Source organism: Cryptomeria japonica, chromosome 3 (assembly GCF_030272615.1).
Source record: "Cryptomeria japonica chromosome 3, Sugi_1.0, whole genome shotgun sequence".
NCBI classification, from domain to species: Eukaryota; Viridiplantae; Streptophyta; class Pinopsida; order Cupressales; family Cupressaceae; genus Cryptomeria; species Cryptomeria japonica.
The window spans coordinates 462,249,644-462,272,666 of record NC_081407.1 but is presented as its reverse complement, the minus strand read 5'-3'; the positions used below and the strand labels follow the sequence as shown (position 1 = coordinate 462,272,666).

At 38.5% G+C, this 23,023-nt stretch overlaps 1 protein-coding gene across 1 annotated transcript in view; it reads left to right on the top strand.

Moving 5' to 3' along the window:
• LOC131855810 (uncharacterized) overlaps positions 1 to 23,023 on the top strand; it is a 117,943-nt gene that overhangs the window by 81,924 nt on the left and 12,996 nt on the right. The window lies entirely within an intron of this gene.

Here is a 23,023-nt window from a genome sequence, read left to right as displayed (position 1 = left end):
CGCAAAAGAAAAAGATGTAGACATGGGCCAAACAAACTTGTGGAAACCAACAATCATAGCAACCCAACCCAATGAGAAACACAGTCCAACTAGACTCTGTTAGCTCTCAAAACTATTGGTCTATATCCCTCGTGTGTAGATCAATCCTCAATGCTAGGAACATTGTATTTAAGAGGAAATGGTAGAGACTCGTCAAAAAAATATGGACAATTGGAGGCCACTGCTCAAGAGTGTGCAATTTCTCATTCACTTTGGGCCTAACTAAACCTAGGAGGGTGTTCCTCCAAGAGGTATTCGTAATAGGAAGATTAAAGAGAAATAATGTAAAAAGACTAAACCAACCAGTAGCTACATCCAATGTATGATAGACCCCAAGATTTGTCATTAAGTCAATGATGTCTAGCTGCTTGCAAGACCTCTTATTAAGCTGAAAACAGACCATACATGAGACCATAGTTCGTAGACTTGGACTTGGAGAGTACTTGGCAAGCCCAAAATTTTCAACTCAGCAAAAACTCATTAAAAACTCGGCAAAGGTGAGACAAAAACCAAGGTTTATTGGAGGGGTGAATACAGGGTTTTAAACTTTTATAGAAAAAATCCTCGTGAAATATGCATTTTAAGTCGCATTTTAACTTGCCTCAGCATGATTTAACCCACGTTGGCATGTTTCAATCCTGCATCGTGATTTTTTACCTTGGAACCGCACGAAAATTGTCAAGTTTTCATCTTAAATCCGATGGTTTTTCCTCAACAAATTGTTTGGAGAGACTCGCAAGTTAAATATGACAGTACTCACCCAACTGAAAAATCTGTGAGTACTTGACAACTTGGCAAGTATTTGTAGGGTTTTCTGTCCATGCATGAGACAAGTTACATTTGTATCCCTAAAAATGTGTTCAATCTCAACTACACTTCAATGCATGGTTGTATGACAAAACTACGTGTACCCCTCTATAGATGATACTTGAATGACTCTCAAATGATATATATTGCTGAAGCAATGGGATATGTAGAGGGAGAAATATTTAACACTGAAGAAATGGAAATATTTTATGTTTTGATGAAAGGTTGCCTACTTAACCTTCTAGACCGGTACTAGCATTACCGGGGGATGCATCTTCGGACCCCTAGGACTGGGACGCATCTCCCATACCTGATACATTTCCTGAGATGGGGCGTTTTGTAGGGTGCAGGAAGACTTGCGTCTCCCGCTAGATATTTGATGTCTCCAACAACAAAAAGGTTAAAATGCTAGGGAAAAAAAGACTGAAACGCATAAACATGGCACACAAACAAAAAATGCGACTATAGAAGGGCCTTCGAAGCTGGTATCTTGCATCCGACACTGCAACATAGCTCGTTTAAAATGCAGAGATCCAAGAGGTAAGGTTTTTCAGATTTTTGCATTTGCTGTGGGTTCGATTTTCTTTTTATTGTATTCTTTTAAAAGATATAGGAAGAGAAGAGAAACATTTGAATATTTTAAGAATGTAAGTATTTTTAAACATATCATTTAATTATTTTAAAACAAATAAATTAATTAATAATGTATATTAGATAAAAGGTATAATATATATATATGTCATTTTTGTTTAGCCACACTCTCTTGGAATGCTTACTCAGCAGAAGTAGGGGTTGTCCATAAAGCTATTTTCACCCATAATTATTAACTGGACAGAAAAATCAAATGCCAATCCAAACTGGAATGTCAGCTATGGATATAACTATCCCCTGCACCTTTATCTTTATACTTAGTCTCCTTTCAGCTCCATGCCAAGATAAAGTTATTACCAGACCAGTGATATAATGAATCCATCTCTTAAGAACGTTTCAATGGTTCAACTCTTGCAGAAATTTATACACAATATTCATTTTATAATTTCTCCAGCCTTCATGTCCAGCCAAGAATTCTATATATGTGTCCAACACCAAATAAACCTCTATCCAAAAGTTATGCAACCGGCAGATGTATCATGTCACCCTTCCCTTTCACACCTCAGTTACAACCATATTGATCCAGAAGATAGATAAACAAAGCTTTAGTGGCAGAAGGAATAATATGTCCAGCATTAGATAAAATGGGTGTTCACACCATTCATATGGAATTGATATCAATGTGAATGGATATGTTCGTCAATGCCACGTGAGAGTGAGGAGAGCTCACAAACAGCCAAAATCTTCAATAACTTGACCTCCTGTAAATCTTTCAATCTAGCTCTGACCAAGACAATCTCCACGCAAGCAAAGACCAACTTAAGTTTCATAAAATCATTCGCCACAATAAAGGACAAGGTGACCAATGTCAATTGCTTTGATTTACTCAAATAATCCCATGCGCAAGCATAAGAATTCTGTTTTCTAAGCCAATGTCACTTCTTGTTTAATCTTTTTTGGAACCAAATTTAATGTTCAACCCCTAATTGTTTTTTTGCAGCTTTTCTTGTTGATAATAAATGTTTGGCCAAATGGAATAGGTTTTGTTTTGCAGATGTTTTGAATGGAGCTTAACATAATCATTCAAGATGCCATAGACAAGTTTAAGGCCCGAAAAAAAACAATATCAAACTTGAAGTTTGTAATGCCCCCTTCCTAGGTGATAGGCAGTTGAACAAGATTGGCCTATCATCGGGTTTCTGTAGGCCAGTGGAGTGGAGAGGAGACCCAACCAGGGGTTGTGGAGCTCAACAGGGAGCTTTACGATCCTATTAGATTGGAGTTCTGGGGTTGAATCCATGATTAAAATTGAAATATTAAAGTTGGCCTTAAGGGAATAGTAAAAAATGAATAGTAACAGAGAAACGTAAGAGGAATAGTGAAAAGTGCCCCCCATCCTAGTAACTTAAGTTGTTTTTAAAAGAGGGCCAAGTTCACAATGAAAAATTAGACCCTCAAGGATATTTTATGATTTTAAGACCAAATAGTAACCCCAAAATAGATAAAAAGACATTTTGCCTATCATTTGGATTCATTCTTACCTCTCCATTTTCAGATCAGTAGCTTGCATGAGGGTTTCAACAGCTTAGGGTTTCCAGGAATGCCAACTTCTGGAAGATTTTGGGGATTTGGACGAAAACCCATCTCTTCGGGTATCAGTTTCCATCAGAATACAGCTTTAGTGTGCATATGGGAGCCTTCTTTGAGGACTTATGAGCAGATCTGTTAGTTTGTGGGCAGATTTTCTACAATTGGTTACAGGGCAGACCTTCTAGAGGTCATTACTATCTATTTCCAGCTCTATTTTAGTCAGCCGCCACATTTTGGGATGAAGGTTTTCAAATCCTAGAGTATATTTAGAGTTTTACCATTATTTGGAGCTGATTTCTATAATTTAATTGGCTGGAATTTTACATCAGACCTATGAGCACATGTTAATGGTATGTTCATTGTTCTTTTAAGAAAAATTGAAAGCTCTTGATTATCTTCCTTTTGTGTTATGCATTTTGTTATGTTAAATTAGCCATCTCTTTTACGTAATATTCAATAATCTTGCTTAAACTTCAAAACACAAAACAAAAACCAGTCAAACTCCATCCAAACATACACTGGCCAAAGTCTTATCAGCAAATAGACATTGCACAAAACCTCCTAATTTGGATTATATTGGGTGAAGTTTGGATTGGGGATCTTTCAGTGGTATCAGAGCTTGGAGGATTCTGCCAGCCTGTTGGGTTAAATCAAGATGTGTCTATTGCAGTGGACAGTTGGGAGTCGGGACAGTGAGATAGGTCATCATGGCGAGGTTGTTTAGCAATAAACAAGCATGGAAAGGATTTGAACAAAAACAACACAAGATTATTCATAAATTGCAGCATATCGAAGTTTCCCTTTCAAGGAAAATTAGGCACAATAATGGTTCATCTCCATCTATAAGGACAATTAAGAGACCTCATGCCATGGCAACAAATGATTCAATTATGAGCAGCTACCATAAGTATTGCTGCCTTCCTAAGAAGATACGTGACCTCCTTTCTTTCACACAATTCTTGGGTTTACCGGATTAGAATGAAGATGGCTTGATGTTTTCAAGTCCATGTCAGTAGCAAAGGAAGAAAAGAATATCAAAAGATAGTAAAGAAGCCATTAGAAAAAGTGAAGAGTTTAACGTGCACAAACAAGGAAACGAAGAAGAATCACTTGTTTGTAGTTTGCAGCCTACAAGTGATCACAAGGAATGTAAAATTCAGTCATCATGTGGGAGTCCCAAAGAAGAAATAACTTTGGATCAAATGCAGACACATAGCACACCATTGGGTCATCATGTTGATCACAAAGTGGAAGAAATTACAATCTTGGATCAACCCATTAGAGGTGTTGAAAGCATGATTCCAAGGTTTGACACCTATTCTGATTTTTGCAACAGCAGTTCTAATCATGAGGTAGCATCCATTTCACATGAAGGTAATGATGTTGTTGAGTCATCCTATGATGGTACTCAAGTTGAGAATGTTACACATGAAATATATATTGTGGATTCAAACCACAAAGGGCCTGATTTTGTTCACCATACTTTGGAAGATGTAAAGAAGACACAAAGAATGTGTGATGAATGGTTACAAAGAGCTAAGAAGGCAAAGATGCTTGCTGCCAAAGCAAGACAACACCTACAAGAGGTCAAGAAAAGATGCAATCAGCTTGATGATGCAAGAAGACAAATAGAGTCATACATTAGGTCCTTATTTCTTCCAAGGGAAGAATTGGTAGATTATGAGCATACAAGGGAAGAACTTCTTGAGGCAAGTTCAAAAGAAGAGCATGGTGAGTTGTGCGAAGAAGTAAGGAGGAATGGTTTAGGACATTTAGTTTGGTCTTGTTTGCATCTTGGGGTTTATGACTGCCCTCCTTTTGAGAGCCCTTTGAAGGCTCAAAACAATGATGATAATGGTTACACACTTGATGGACCATCCACAAGTGATATATCCTTTTGGGTGGAATGGAACATATTTGATTTCATTTCGGTTAGTCATGCATCATCTTCAATGGAAGGACAATTGTTAAGATCATATGGAGCATTTTCTTTTAAAAAGTTGAACAAAGAGACTAAGAGGTTGCTTACTAAGAAGATCTTGCATTTTGATAATGTTTGGTTTATTGTGCATACTACACCTTGGAATTTGCTAGTAATGGAAAACATCAGTCATGGAGGTGATGGTATGGATTAGAAGATGGGACAGCAATCTTTTGACATCACATGAGCAGGAATCCAAGCTAGATGGCGGTGACAAGAAATGTAGCATGGTAGACATTCATGAGAGAATAAATGAGCATGAGGTATTAGGGGGAACTTCTATTTGCCAACCACCTGATTTTATAACAGCAGTTAGAGAAGAACATAAATCAATTTGTAAGTTGATGCCTCACCTTTATGATGTTGACACTTTGATTAAGTTTAACTGTTTAAGGATGCCATAGTTTCAAGACTTGATATGCTACAAGATTGGGCTGCCAAGACTATGCAAGTGTGCTCATGCATTGAAGTTTCCCAAGGTAATGAAAGAAAGGATACAATCAGTCCTAAATCTCTGATTGAGGACAGCAGCGTTATACTCTTTCCTTTACATGAATTTGCAGCTCCTATTCATGGAGTAATTAGTGAAATTGAGTTTTCAAATGTTGGCATACATGATGCATTGGCTAAGCATGGTTATTTTGATGATGTTTCTTCCGAGAGGACTGAATTTGTTTACTTTAGAACAACAGTAATAAATCAGTCCAAAGAATTTCGTGACATACACCATTCCATACATAGTGAGAAGCAATTCTTCTCTAATTCTGAGTTTATAGTTGATGTGACAACATTATGAATGAGCATAGTGATTTTATGGGTGTCACTCTTAGTGGATTAGCCACTCATGAATTACTTTGGGGTGCTAAGGAAGACATCTACATTGCAAATTTAATGCTGGCACCTAATTCTTATGATTGTACAGCTGCTTTTTGGTTGGCATTAGAGCCAAATGACATGGGTTACTTAGTGACAAGTGGTTGTCCTACATGGCTGTTCAATATATTTTCAGAATTGTTTAGATCTACATCAGCTTTTGGTATGCATTGGAGTGTGGGAACATGATTACTTGATGGGTAATCTTTATGAGATGGGTTTCTTTCTTATGCATGGGTATACAAACATCATTGACTTCACTTTAGTTGCTGGTCTAATTTATAACAGCAGCCTTGAGGTGATAAATTTGACAGCTCATGAGGGGAGTTTTCAGTATGTCACACACCTTTGGACAGCAGGCTATGAAAGCATCTATGAAGGCAAACTTGGAAGGTAGAAAATAAAGGTGGGTCTCATGTTGATGATTAACCATCTCCCATTTTTACATGGTTTCATTCATCTTGTTATGCAAGAGCATGTGATAAGAATTAAAGAACCCCATTGCATGCAATGTTGGGCATTGTGCCTTTGTTTCATAACAACATCATTCCTTGATCACACTTGGAAGGCATATTTGGTTAGGGAAGAAGACAACATGGAGCTTGAGTTTACCCATGGAGATAAACAAATTGTGTTGAAGGCTACCATTAATGATAACTCAAAAATTGTGGCAGCCAAGTGTATGCAAGCATACCTTTATGATGATAATACCAATTGGAGGTATGGGGATAAATCAGATTATTCCCTTTATGACAGCAGCAACATATCTCCTTATACTCATGACATGGCAACCTTGGTACATGGTGCTAGTGGCGATATAATATCTTCATGTGATGATACTTCATGCTTGGCAATGGGACTTAATAAAGGTATACATTCAGAAAATTCATTGGTAGCAAAGGAATTGCATCATCATTTGGTAACTTTAGTGGGTACATCTTTAAAACCAGCCCTTGATGTAGCCAATATACTTGATGACTCCAAAGGTATGAATACAAGGGAACAATTCAGTCCACATTCTCTGACTTATAACAGCAGTGATTCATCCTCCCCTTTTCATGGCATTGGTGCTTCTAGTCATTGGGAAATGAGTCATGATAATTATATTATGGTGGGTACACATGAAGCATGCTTTGGTCACGATAAGTCACGTGGTATATCTCATTTTAGGACTGGGTTTAGACATTTTGGAGCAGCTGATATAACTCAGTCCCAAATGATGAATGATGATTGGTTAGAAAGGCCAAGGCAAGCCAAGTTATTCTCTCAACAAGCCAAGATCGATCTTCAACCTGTTCATGATGTTCACCATTCATTTGATGATGTGAGACATGAGTTGCTTAATTCAGAATTTCCAGTTGAGGTATTTGATCGTTCTCATGATGGTGACAGTGGTTTGATTGATGACTCTCTTAGTGGGCCAGCCACTTAAGAGTTGTCTTTAATGAGCATTGATGGCACACATATTTTCTTTATGGGGTTGTCTCATTTTTTTTTGATATGGCAGCGATATCCTTGTTGATTGGTGACTTCATATGACTTGATTTTTTATTGACTAGTGGCTGTCCTAGTTGGAATCATATAGCATTTCCTGATTTTGCATTGTCTACATCAGCAATTCAGTCTGGGAATGTTGAGGGGTATTTGTTTTGGATATTCTTTGATTGCCATTGGTTTGATGGCATGCTTCATATCATCTATGTTGCTGACCAGAGTAATGATAGTGAGGGTTGGCGGCCATTTGTGTTGGTTATTTGGCATATGAGAGTTCATCCTCACATTGTCTTGATGTTCTACATGCATGGATGGTTACTTCAGGGTGATTGGTTGACAAACTTCTTCTTCATCTCTTACAATAGGTTCTACATTTTTATATGGGATCCAGGTATTGATTGGTTGTTTGCATGGATTCCACGTTGTTGCTTCTTAGATTGTGGTGTATGGTGTTTATATCAGAGTGGAGTAGCGGGGTTGCTTGGTGTTTGCTTGAGGGCAAGCAATCTCGGGAAGGGAGGATTGTAATGTCCCCTTCCTAGGTGATAGGCAGTTGAACATGGATTGGCTTATCATCGGGTTTCCGTAGGCTAGTGGAGTGGAGGAGACCCAACCGGGGGTTGTGGAGCTCAGCAGGGAGCTTTATGATTGGAGTTTTGGGGTTGAATCCATGATTAAAATTGAAATATTAAAGTTGGCCTTAAGAGAATAGTAAAAAGTGAATAGTAATAGAGAAACATAAGAGGAATAGTGAAAAATGCCCCCCATCCTAGTAACTTAAGTTGTCTTTAAAGGGGGGCCAAGTTCACAATGAGAAATTAGACCCTCAAGGATATTTTATGATTTTAAGGCCAAATAGTAACCCCAAAATAGATAAAAAGACTTTTTGCCTATCATTTGGATTCATTCTTACCTCTCCATTTTCAGATCAGCAGCTTGCATGAGGGTTTCAGCAGCTTAGGTCTTCCAGGAACGCCAACTTCTGGAAGATTTGGGGGATTTGGACGAAAACCCATCTCTTTGGGTATCAGTTTCCATCAAAATACAACTTCAGTGTGCATATGGCAGCCTTCTTTGAGGACTTATGAGAAGATCTATTAGTTTGAGGGCAGATTTTCTACAATTGGCTATAGGGAAGACCTTCTAGAGGTCATTACTATCTATTTCCAGCTCTATTTTAGCCAGCCGCTACATTTTGGGATGAAGGTTTTCAAACCCTAGAGTATATTTAGGGTTTTACCATTATTTGGAGCTGATTTCTATAATTTAATTGGCTGGAATTTTACATCAGACATATGAGCACATGTTAATGGTATGTTCATTGTTCTTTTAAGCAAAAATGAAAGCTTTTGATTATCTTTCTTCTGTGTTATGCATTTTGTTATGTTAAATCAGCCGTCTCTTTTACGTAATATTCAAGAATCTTGCTTAAACATCAAAACAAAAAACAAAAACCAGTCAAACCCCATCCAAACATATGCTGGGCAAAGTCTTATCAGCAAATAAACATGGCACAAAACCTCCTAATTTGGATCAGATTGGGTGAAATTTGGATGGGGGATCTTTCAAAGTTGCGAATAATGAACTTAACATTCAACCAAAATTCCAAATTAGAAATACCTTATTTAGAGCCTCCAAGAGAACTTGCAGGTTTGATTACAATGGTTTATCATGCATAAACGCCCACAGAAACAATTCCAAAATAATCAGATGAAAGAGTCTTTGACAGTCAATGAGATGATGCCAATCTTCACAATAAATCAGTCTTGAGAACTGCTCAGAACATACAGTCAACCCTACTTAGAATCAGCAAACATCTTCCCACTTAAATAGCAAACTAAAAGTTGAAACCAATGTACAGCATCTCTGTTTACAGATCTGAAATAAATCCTCTTGTGATCAGATTCTAAGTAGTTAGATGAACTTCCTATCGAGCTTAGAAATCCCCTCCAATAGCAATGGTTAATAAGATGAATCTTCAAAAAATCTTCCCAGCACTTCAACGGATCAGATTGCACTCAAAACTCTTTTCCCCGTAACTTAAGGTGAATAGACCCTGCACTGAGTGTGAACAATCTGCTACTAACATCAGTATTCAATTCAGAAAATAGACCACATTCTGATCAGAAGAATCCCCATACATCTGCTGTCCCATGTTGGTAAATCTGAGTGCTTAGACACAGCTCAAAGTGATGACACCAGAACCTGATTTATTGTATCACCAATATATTCCGACGTGAGCAGAATTTCAGTCCTCAGGAAAGTGCGATTTCAACAAAATAACACTGTGCAGCTGCTAAAAATCAGGCTGACCTTGTTCTAAAATCATTGTCAGCAAAATAAGACTCTAAAAAACTCTTAGAAGAAATGCCCAGGTGCTACTAGCATAAAGGAATAATGCCCAGAACCTTTGCTGACCAAATATGCCCAGTTCGAACTATTCTTTGACTCTCACTTCCTTAACTTTTTGAGTGGCTGGTGATAAAGCTGACTTCTTTAAAAATTAAATCAACAGAAGTATTTGATTCCAAATTACTCTCCAAGAAGTATCACCTAGGTGCTAGGAGCTTTTAGAAAAAGTACCTCTTGATGGGGAAATGTGGTACTTCTGCCAACACAGAATAAAATGCACTGACTGCATCCTACTCTCTCTTGTATAAGGAAATCCTGTATGCCTTTTGACTACCCAAACATGATAACTTCAAGGTTCCTAACGTCAGGTCATGATTGTGGCTAGGATAACTCAGTGACGATGTGATTTGTTGGTAATCACGAGGGGACTTATGCTTCTGACAAGCTGGCCTGCATCTGGTATGCCAATATGGTGATTTTTTACTTCTCAAACTGGTTGAAATAAAGAACAAAGGGACAAGGTTTAGAAATTATAGGGACGATGATATCAAATGGTTGATGCTGCAGATGGACTGATTTCCAATAAAACTAGTACCTATTCAGCTAGAGATAAAGTCACAACTCCACAGGAATAGTTCAAGCTCCAAGGGGAAGTAAAAGATTTTCAGATCATGAACATTCATTTGGACACCCAATTCTGATGCAATCGGAAAACAAACATTCACAGTTGAATAAGAGAAACAATAGGCTCAGACTAACCATGCACAAAGACCTACAGTCAACAACTCTTCAATGGTATGAACCTGAAATCAAATCAAATACCCTCACACTTCACCCTTAAGATCATTGAACTTTAACTAACTTGATGAAAAGAAATCATGCAAACATGTTAGGGCAAATTGCAAAACACCATGCTTCAATGCTTTGTTCATTTGTTCTAATTGCTATTACAACAATGTTTGTCCAACAATTCCTACTCTATGCTACTTCTACTTCTAACTACTGCTACTTCTAACTTGCTAACTTTCTAACAGTCTAACCCTTCTAACTCTAACTCTTTACAATGAGAGAGGCACTGACCTTTTATAGTTTTTACATTTTGAATCAATGGCCGAGATTCAATCCATCTAATGCCCCGTATCTGCCTTGTAGAAAGTATGACTGCTTTTAGTTAATGGCCTCAACAACTTCCAACCACCTTTCCAGCTACTTTTCACTGTTTTCAATTAAATCCCACTAAAAGACAAAGGGGCACGGGGCTCAAGACACACAAAGGTAAATTTGGTAGCTAGGGAAATAACTAACTTTTGGCCCCCTCTTGAATTGCATTAAATAGGGCTAAAAGTAGTCATTTTGCAATAGAATAATTGTTATTACAAAAAATTCAAATTTTGGTCATCTCTAGCTGTTCATTCTTTGTTTCTGTATGCTCACGTAGCATTCTATGTCTGCCTCTGTCACTGTTTTCCAGAATTCTGGACATAGCGCCCACTGGCCCTGCAGCACACTGCTTCGTGATCCTTCCTTCAATCTTATACCTTGGCTTTCATCTTGTTGCCTTGCTGGTGGTGGTAGTGGTCTTTGCTCATCCAGCCCCTCTTACTTTGTCTTTGGCTCTATTCTTTGACATCCTTAGGCCGTTGACATGGAATCCTTCCTCTTTTATCATGGGAATCCTCTTGGCAAACTTAGGAAATGCCATCTAAGTTGCATGGACCCTTGGTTCCTCTGTATGATCCCTTCCTCTGTTGGTGCTATGGATTGTGATGCTTGTAGAGCCTCCCTTTGTCCTAAGCATCTCCCACATGGCCTCTATTGAGCTTTTCATCTTGCATGGACACATAAGTCAAGGATCAATCATCATTTCGTTTAGTCATTTATTCACTATTATCACGTTCATTGAAGATTTGCCCCTTACAATGCTCGTTATCACTCACTCTTTCACTCATTCCTCTAAGGAACTCAAATTGATTAACCTCTTTGTAATGCAACATTTGTATGCTCCTTGCAATCCCGTCAAGGAGAGTCCTTTGGCCTTGGGAAAGTGATCTAGGGAGGGCCAAGGATCTAACTTGGCACAGTAAAGTCCTTCAAGAATAAGATCAAATTAGATTCTACACACCTATACCAAATTTGGAGCATTTGTTCAAAGTTCGGTCTGAACTTCGGGGTTTGGAAGCATTTTGGGAACAAAGGGCTGACCTGATTTCAATGAAAATGCTGAACTTGGGAGCCTTGCGACTCAATTTAACTTTTCAAGCCCGTTCTTGAATTGTATTAGCAAAGCTTGGTCCTATTATGGCTTGCAAAAGTAAGCCCTAGTCTAATTTTATGCCTAAACACCAAATTTGGAAAGCTTGTGGAAGCCCTTTAGGATTAACGGCTAATCTGATTTGTAGTGAAATGCCAAATTTTGGAGTGAAGGATGGAACTTTGGTGTAAACTTCTGCCTTTGGAAGGCCAAAAGGATAAGTGCTATTCCCTTTTTTAATGCAAACACTGAAGTTCGAAGGTGCTAGTCAGAATTTCGGTAAAAACTTCGGTGTTTGGAAGCCTAAAAGGAACAAGGCTTATTCTGATTTAGCATGAAAATGCCGAACTTGTTTGGCAGGGCCATAAGTTTGGCCTGAAGTTCCGCATTTGGAACACCCTTTGGAATAGGCCTATTCCAAAATTTGATGCATATTCCTATTTTTTATGGGAAAGATAGAACTTTGGACCCTTCTTAGGCATTTGGAAGGATCTTGGGAATAAGACATCTTCCTGATTTTTTGCTTCAACAATACTGATTTTTGGAATGCAATTTTTGTTTTCCATGAAAAGTCTTTGATGCCCTAAATCCAACCACTTTGTGACTACAAAATCTGACTTGAGAAGCAAACTCGGGAATGAACCTCGGCACAGGGAAGAATTTCAGGAATACCTTAATCCTATTTGCCTTGCAAACACCAAACTTTAGGCTGAGGGTTAGAATTTCGGTGAAAACCTCATCACAGGGAACCTTTCTAGGATTAAAGCTTAATCTGATTTGCAGTGATATGACCAAACTTTAGGATGAATCTAAGTTTTAGGGGAGAAGTTCGGTGGTAGCAATGCCTTTTAGAATAAGGCCTACGTCTGATTTTGAAGTTGTATTACTGAGTTTTCCCTTTGGGACTTAGGCATAGCAGCATTCCTATGGCCTCTTAGAGTCCTTCCCAATGTCAAGCTTGGAGGAATCCTAGTACAGGGTTGCCTTTGGATTGAAGGCCCATTCCAATCTTGATAGAGAATACCAAATTTTGGAGGTGTGAAACTAGACACTTGGAAAGACCTTAGGATTTAAGTCTTTCCTACCTCATTTACTTAGTTTTTCATATGCTCAAACCTCACCTTAATTCTATACACCAACTTTCCTTGTCTCTAGGATGCAATGCAAATTTTGGCCTATGGGCTTGGATTCCAAATGCACTTGTGCATTTCTCAATTCTCTCCCTCATCCAGAAGGACAAAAATGCTAGCAAGGCATAAAAGAAAAGGGGAGTGGTCCCTATTAGAGATGGGGATATTGTGTACAACACGAGAAATGGCGACTCCGCTGGGAAATGTTTCTGAACATGTCAAGGATAACCATTTGGATTGAACTCAGAATCTCCAGTTAATACCCCATAGACCAGACCAATTGCAAAAAGATAGATTCAAGGTAAAAATGAGGTTACAAACTGAATCAAAGCATCGACCTTGGAAACCAAGTGTGTGCAGTGAAGTTCATTTCAGCTTGAAGAAGGTTAGGACAGCATTGTTTAGTCATGGCAAGCTATGTAGAGCGAATCTAACTCCAAAAACAAGTTGGATATTGCCTCGTTGCTAGTGAGCGTCCATAGCCCTGACGAGGTTATCACCTGTAAGCTCATGGAGATTGCTCTGTTTTTGGTGAATCTTCTTTTTGAGTATCGATAGAGATGTCTGCACTCCCAAAGCCAAAGGATTTATATTTCTTTGCTTTTCAATTTCTTTCTTTTGATTTTTTTTTTTCATTTTTCACATATTTTTGTTGGTAAGTAATGAAGCTTACATGGGTTTGAGCATTACAATGGTCACTGAAGTAGAGCTTTAAGTTTTTCACTTGCAATGACTTCCCTTTGATGAAATGATAGACTTAAGCAATTATTAAGCATAAGATGTGCAATGATCGCAATGTTGGTGACAAGACACAAGTAACTAAATTTTCAAAATGAATAAGCTTTAAACCAAATGAGTTGACTATATGGGTAACCATCAACTAAGTTCTCAACCAGAGTGGGCATCGAAGAAAACAAACTAAAATATATCGTAACTTAATACACCAAAGCTGGACAAAACATACATACCCCTGCAAAATGACAAAGAGATGGTCCCTTTGAAAGCAAACCTACCCTAAAGCAAAAAGAAAACTACTCTAAAGCGGAAAGCAAGAAATCTAAGCAAAAAACAAAAAAACAAACTATTCTAAAACAGAAAAGAAAACTAAACTATATACAAGGAGAGATTGATTGTACAAAATGTGGATTATTCATGCGAACCCCTGACCCTGGATGACTTCTCAGGATATGCAGCAGTAATAGGGCAAAGGGCATAGCCCTAAGTTTGGCAGATTTGTCTTTGTATTCCGAAGGAAATTTTTTCAGTGGGTCACTCTCATGCTCAATTGGGATATCAAGCAATATTAGCAATTGGGGCAACTCATTAGGTGCATGGTTGATCCATATGCAGGTTGTTTTTTCTAAACATTTGAAATCAAATTGATCATACTCAAAATTAACAATAGTAGGGAAATAGACAACCTAGTGCGTTGTATGATCCAACAATGTGTTATGTGGTGGGAGATATTTAGCAGCTTCAAGAGGTCGCAACTGGTGGTGCAACATCTTGCTTGCGTTTGGCGTGTGCAAATCAACAGCATATTCAGCAACGAGCTATACAGGCTGAAAATCAAACCTGAACTTGACTTCAGGAAGATGGGGTGCTTCGTTTATTGTGTGTCTTCATGTTGCATAAATCATTCAACCTTGTGCATTTCTGTATGCATATCTTCAAACATTAAGGCCTCTCAGATAGCTTGATCTTCAAAAACTTTCCCAACTTGTTTCTGGAATGCAACCTCCACTGGTAGAGATCCCTTGGGCCGTTCTCCATTCTCTTGCTCCTCTTTATTGCTCACTTGATCACTCTCTTCATTGTTTTCCTCCTTAGGTACAAGGTATGCAAGGCCATCCACTACCATACTCTAGTTGTTGGATTCATCTAGGCTGGCTTCTTGCAATTCATTTCTTTCATCCTCAGATATTGTGGTGTTGTAGTGGTCTTGCATTCTCTTGTACTCATTAGCAGCAAGGTACACGCTCTACACTTTATTTGTGATGCACTAATTTGGTGACTCTGGTAGTCTAAACTGGTACCTAACTTGGTTAACATTCTCCAGAAATAGTGAATAAGTGAATTTGGAATGAGGAGCGTTATAAATCCTAAACAACCAAGGTGACAAAACACTTTCCAAACATATCTCCTCATTGAGACCAAACTGGTTCTCAATCAATCCCTTAAACCACATAAACTCATCATTGCATGATGGAGTAATGCAACTGTCAGGTTCCATGAACTCTTCCGGCCTGGGAATATCCCAGAAAAAGATCTTTCCTTTTAGTGCTAGCTCCACCCTTGACAGAAATGTCAAATAGTTCAGCTCATCATGTCCAGCTGTGTTGTGGATTTTGCAATGCCCTGTAGATGCAAGTTTAGACAAACATTTGGGGGACAACTAAGCACTTAATCTCCCTTGAAGTTGGGAAATGTCAGCCTAAGGACTATTTCTATGAAGTGGCTACTCCCACATTTTGACTCAAAAGATTTTTTTTTTGTATATTCATCTTTTCTACTTTTTTTGGTTATTTAGATTTTTTTGGATTTTAAAATATAAAAGAGATCTAACATATCTTAGATATAACACTTGAAAGGGCATTCTACACTCATCTTGTTGCACATTCACAGCGCGCCATCCTTCTAGCGCCAATGCCGTTGATGGGGAATTTTGGCACTTCCGTCAACACAGAATATAATGCATTGAGTACATCCTAATCTCTCTTGTATAAGGAAATCTTGTATACCTTATGTCTACCAAAATCTAATGTCCCCGATATAATTAAAAAATATTAATTATTGTATGGCCCTAAATTTAATAATAAAATCTTTCGGGCCCCTTTCTATTTTATTAGTTAAGTTATGTCGGCCCGTTTGTGACCCTTCGGGAAACTTCCTGGAGCCCATATATATGGCCGAGTTAGTCATTGTCATTGGGAGGCGAATCTGGTATCTTTTCTTGTTTGTGCGAATTCCAGTTGGAGTTTTGTTGTCCACCATTTCAGAGGTGAAAGAGCCTCCCTACTTGGTATTCGTTGTTTCGGTGGGATTCATCCCTCACCCTATTTTGCTTCTATTTGGAGTGTGTAATCTGTTGTGCGAATCTTATCAATATAATTTCTCTTTGTATGTTCGAATCTTCATCTGAGTCTCTTGTGTCTGGCATAACAATAATTCATTCCACGCCTCTATGCAACATCGAATTGACGAAGTATCCAGAGGGCTTTGAGGGCGGACCTTGGCAGGTATTCATCCACTGTACAAACCTACCGTACACCCCTTACGGCCAAACAACATTTACCGGTGGGTATTCACCCACCGTACGGCCACTACCGTACACCACGTACGACCGGACAACATCCACAGTATGACCTTCCCAGCCACCGTACGGGTGACTAATCACCGTACGACACCAAGCCTTCGAGTGACCCCAGTCACCATACGGCTTAGCCACCGTACGGGTTCACTGCACCGTATGACGGATAGCCTCTGTACGGACTCGGGACATTACACAAAATGGGATATCCTCAAGGTTGCTAATGTCAGGTCATGACTGTGCCTAGAATAACTCAGTCACGATGTGATTTGTTGGTAATCATGAGGGGACTTATGCATCCAAAAAGCTGGTCTGCACTTGGTGATGCTTTACTTCTTGAACTCATTGAAATAAAGAACAAAGGGACAGGGTTTAGAAATCCTAAGGTTGATGATATCAAATGGTTGATGTTGTAGATAGACAAATTTCAAATAAAACTAGTTCCTGCTCAACCAAAGATAAACTCAGAACTCCACAGGAATAGTGCAAGCTTGAAGGGGAAGTAAAAGATTTTCAAACCATTAACATCCATTTGGATACCCAATTCTAGTGCAATCCAAAAACAAACATTCACAGTTGAACTAAGAGCAAAAATAGGCTCAGACTAACCATGCTCAGAGACCTATGGTTGGCAAGCCTCCAATGGTATGAACCTAAATTCAAATGAAATACCCTCACACTTCACCATTATGATCACCGAACTTTAACTAACTTGATGAAAATAAACCATGCAAACAGGCTAGGGAAAATTGCAAAACACCATGATTCAATGCTTTATTCATTTGTTCTAACTACTACTACAACAATTTCTGTCCAACAATTGCTACTTCTACTTCTAACTTCTAACTATTGCTACTTCTAACTTCTACTTCTAACTATTGCTACTTCTAACTTGCTAACTTTTTGACTGTCTAACCTTCTAACTTTAACCCTTTACAGTGAGAGAGGCATTGCCCTTTCATAGTTTTTACATTTTGAATCAATGGCTAGGATTCAATCCATCCAATGACCCAAATCTTATTTGGCCTAAGTCTACCTTCCCTCACTTCGCATTTGAACTGATTTGATTTGATGTTTGAAAGGAAATTAATCTTCATTTTAGAGGCATCCTTACCCCTTTGATGCTACATCCTCAACACTAAGTCGGCTGGCTTAACATTATTTATTGATCTTCTGAATTTGCCCTCTTTTTGCTGACTTAAGCCTCTTTCATTTGAGCGGGTTTTGATAGGTCAAGTGCACAACATTGGCTGAGCGCACTTTAGGTGCTTGGATGCACAACTTTGTGTGGAGCGTATGTGGGATGCATATGTGCACAAAAACATGGAGTCGGCTATTTGATTAGCTCTGTACCTTCAATCAGCTGTAGCTTGCTTGTAACTTTCTTCCCCCTCTTGAAAAGTATAAGTATGATATCCATTAATGCCTTATCCACACAACTCTCACCTTAAAATCCTAATTTTGCATTGCCTAGCGAACCCTATGTCTGATTTGATTACTTGCTGTCTGATTTCTCATGTCCCTAGGTCCCTTTAAGCTCTGATTTCCACTCTTGACCTTCTGACATGATTTTCTAATGCTTTCACTTCCTCCTTTTTTCACTTTAGGTCTTCAATCACTTATTCCACTTGGTGTATATGAACCTTGGCCTTGCACAACAGGTTTCAAGCAAGTGTTTGCACTAATGAGTGGAGTGAAATTCAGGGGTATCATTGCACAAGTCAGAGCAGTTTAGAGGAGTCATTTGCATTGAATGAAGCTAGAGTGGGTTTGGTATGTGTGCTTGCACAAAGATACCATCCTGAGCGGCCTTGAGAAAGTGAAGAGAACAAGCCAATACATGAGAGAAGGGGGGTGCACTTGATGAGTGGGCTTGCACAATGAGCTTGAACTCATTCAAGGGGTTCCAACACACAATTTCATCTCGACTTCACTTGGAGACTTTGCACTACAAAGAGGAGAGTGCATTTGGACGATGTCTTTGCACAACTTAAGCCTTGGGCTGGATTTAGGTGAAGCTTTGCATAGATTTGTAGATGGTCAAGGGGGTTTAAATCATTATGTAGTCAAATTTTAATCCGATTTTCTTCCCTTGGGCGCAAATGAAGCGTTCACTTGCACAAACAGCCCTTGGCGGACTTGAGATGTGTGAGTGCACAAAAATACATCCTCCTTCACGAGTGCATTTCAACTTCATGTATGCACAAAATAAAGTTGTGAGTGGGTTTGAAGCGTTGGTGTGCACAAATCATGCTACAAGGGGGTATCACTTGACTTAGCAAAATCTTATCCTCATACACCCATACCTAGGGTGCACCATTGCTAGGCCATTGCACAAATTCAAGTACTTATACGTGGTACAAATTCAAGTACTTATTCCACCAATTTAAAAACTCACTTTTAAATTTAAGGTCCATTTTAGCTTTTAAAAAGACCTTTTAATTTAAGTAATGATAATTCAATGCGCAAGGTCCCTGTTTTAAGCATCCATGATTCAAAATTCACCTCGGTTTTATGAGCTATAACACTAAGATGCATTTAAAATATTTTAATATAATTTAAGCATCCTTAGTATAATAATTAAAATAAGTTATTAATGCACCCATTTTGCAGAAATCGCTGAAAAGCATTGGAATTGAAATCTGACTGCATTGAGTGATCCCGATGATGAATAATGAAAAATGAAGCTGATTGGATGACTTACTATAAATAGATGCTCTCTCCAAGATTCTTGGAGAACACACCAGAAGCCAAAAATCACCTTGGAAAGTGGCATGAGTCCTCTAGACCACTTGGGCTCATTAGAAACATAAAATAACTCCACTGGCAACACTGGCACACACTGAGAAGGTCAGTGCCAAGTGCAACGCAAGAGAACCCAAAAATGGGGACATTACAAAAGGCTAGCTTGATTGGCAAAGGTTTGGATGGAGACTTGTGCAACTATTAGAAACCATTCACCAACTTGTGCAGAATGTTGAAGATTGCAGAGCTCGCACATGAGCATGTTTTAGTAGCGTGTGGGCTGTGTAGGGTGAATAGCACTCACCAAAGCTCGTTCAAGGTGTGTAGAACAACTCAGTCCAATTGGGTTTCGCAAAGAACAATTTGCAGAAAAGGGTATGAGTTGTGTAGTTCTACTCACAATAAAAATGCCATAATAAACACTCATTGACACAAACCATCATAAGTTCATAACGCACAAGTGTGCACAAGAAATATTTCTGGGTAATGCAAGATTGTTCAACCCCAAGGATGCTCCTGCATCAACAAGCCCCTTCAACTTTGTTTGGCATTATCTTTGCCCTTGTAATTTGAAACAAAAACCAAAATGGATCATGACACCTTGTTTCATAAAATATCATGTTTAAAATCTGGAATTTACATTGGCATATAATTTAAACACAGCATTTTATAGAGCTAGGTAATATCAAAATGGCAGGCTAAGATTTTGAATCTGTAATACATGCTTTAGTGATTAGGGTCTTGCCCATCACTCTATTGGAATGCCCAAAATTTAATATATCATAACATTATTCCCAGGGTCTTAATAGTTTAACCCAGTTTATGCAATCTGGTTCAATTCAAATCTTTAAATGTCTAAACCAAAATTGAGAATCAAACAAAATCACTGTATCATCCAAAGTCCTAATGTGGTTTCACAGGGTGCCATCTAGCTGGATACTACATTTGGTTCACCTAATCATTCAACTACAATTGTGATCCTCAGCTCAAGTATCACTAATGGTAACAAATTAGCATCCCACTCATAGGCATCTTGGAAAAGCACATTTTAAGGATAGTATTATGGCAGCCCTTTGTGTAGTGTATAACCCCTATATATTTTTTTTAAAGATCTTGCTAAAACAGAGAATAATCTTGATAACACAAATTAAGTTTATTGCTGTTTGAAGATTGACCAGAGTTTTTTGTCATTCATTTTCAATATCTTTAGTTTACAACGAATTTGTAATTTTGTAATAATATCATAGCTCAAACTTGGAAACACCCAAAAGATTGATTTAACAATGAACAAGCAATCAAATAACGCAAAATACCTCAAATGAACAATGTTATTGAAAGGTTGCAGACCTGTAAAAATGCTCAGACTGGTAACAGTCAATCAGCAGCAAGCCAAGTGACTCATGAATCATGATCATGAAATACCCCCTTCCAGAGGCAGCGATGGAACTTTCCAAGCTTCTTCCAGCACCAAAAACTTCAAGAATCCATTCCGAACTGTATTTCACAGTCTAAGATTGTTTGCAAGTTTACTTAGAGGATAGAAAAACTTGTCTCTACTACTGCTATAGCAAACTGTGCATGAACAGGCAGAGGCGTTATGCTCAAAATCTACCTTTCTAACCTTTCTAGCCTACATTCAGTGCTTAACACGTTTCCAGCAGCTGATGCATGTCCAGATGTCTCCCCTTACGAGAAATAACTATAATATCCCAGTTATTTTTTTGCTTTTAAGGCCAATAATAATCATCCACAAACAGATAACCCGTTAAGGTTAGAAAGCATAAACTGAAAACTTGCTGGAAAACGCAACCCTTCCACTTTCTAATCACCAAGTGCCCAATGTGGGAAGGTGAGATCATACTGTGTTGAGGGGATCGTTAGCTTCAAATAATTGGAAACAATACAATACTTGGGCGGCAAGCCAACCCCTTCCGCTTATCCAGCGGGAATGCAAGAAACTTGGCGGTAAACCAGCCAAGAGAAACATACAAAGGCACAAATCACTCAACCACGATATTTCAACGGGAGGACTGAAATTACAAAACAATCTCAACTCAATCGCTTATGCAGCGGGAGGACCATTACACTTAGACATCACTCGACCACTTATGCAGTGGGAGGACTGAATTTACAATTTACTTGAAAATAGGCGGCAAGCCAGCCTCTTCCACTTTTCAGCAGGGTGAGAGTTACAAACCAGAATTGGTTAGTAGTACTACTACTTAACCTTACAATAATCAAGATAATGTGAGGAGAGAGTAATGTTGAATATCCAAATAAGAACATGAAATTTCTGCTAACATCAAAATCTGCAGGCTGGAATTGCAAAACCAGCAGCGTATGGATTCACTAAAAAGCTCATAGCTCTCTCATTACTCACCCAATTCACCCAAAATCTGTTCTAAACAATTGCTATACCCGCTACAATGAAAACAAACCCAAGGAAAGCCATCGAAACACCCATATTTATTTTGCATGCTTCCCAATGCATTCACAAAACCCATCGCCTCACCTGGGAAGTTCGATTTGCAATATAAAAATCCACACTCAAAATAAGATGCTAAAAACTTACAATATGCATCGCCAGTGGTAGGAAGGATGAGCCAATACCCAGAATGATGGAATCGCCTGGTCAAGAGGTGTGAGAAAAATACACTTTCAGTAGTCCCGCGACCAGTAACCAAAAAACACTCCAATCCCAAATAGAACACACCACAATCTGCAACTCACTCAGCAACAACACTGGGAATAGATGGACACAACTAGGTACTATCTTGCAAGTATGAAATTGAGACCCAGCTAGGAAGCCACACTTCGAAGCTCAGATTTTTCAATTGCCAATTCGGCAGCATAATGATGCAATTTCATTTGATACCAAATGAGAGGCCAAGCACCTGCATTTATAGATTTTTCCCTCTGAAATTCAAATGCAAATGGCGCCCAAAACCATTGAAATTCAATTTCATTTCATGTCATAGCCTCCCTTAGACATGGCATTAATTTTCCCAAATTCCCTAGGCAAAGTTCGAGCTTTTTCCTAGGTGACAACTTTGCGAAATAAAATAATATAAACATGAAATATTTCATCTTTCTCAACGCCACCTTTTTTAATGCCACTGACTTAGGAAAATAACAATATTGCTGGTAGATAGATATTTTTCCTAAGTTGCCCCATAACACAATTAATCAGTAATAAAAATAATTAAATATCAAACCTTAGGATAAGGAATTAATATTTAATTAAATAACTTATAACTCCAATACTGGTTAATACCAAAATCAAGGATGAAGCTGTGCGATGAAGACCATTGAACTGTGTTGAGTCGAGACCCTATCCGAGACTGCTAAAAAAAGAAATGCTCAACACAGCCACTTACTAAAAATAGTAAGTCAAGAAATACTGCTCCGAAAAACATAATCTTCGCACCCAAAGAAAGAGCTTGGAAAGCTCAGCAGAACTGCGTCAACCAAACAACCAAACCCTAACTTACTAAAAATAGTAAGTTCTGACAAACCCTAAAAAGCTCGTGTAGAACTCCACAAAAGTTGGAAACCTTAATTCTCCTTTCCAAATAGCCTATAGGTTTCCGGAATAGGCCAATGGACCACTGAATGCACATCACTGAGAAGGGGACATTACAATAACAGTCATCAAAGTGACTCCAAGCTGCAAGCATATCCAATATATTATCCCATAAGTTAGGCACTAGCATACAGGGGATAATCTGCTCCAATAAATTCAATACTCAGTTAAAAATTCTCAGATCACTTGCAAAATGGGTGGGTAGACCATAGGAAGGAATTAAAAAGATGCGAATTTCAAGTTAAACCCTAGTATCCATAAAAAATGGACACCAAGT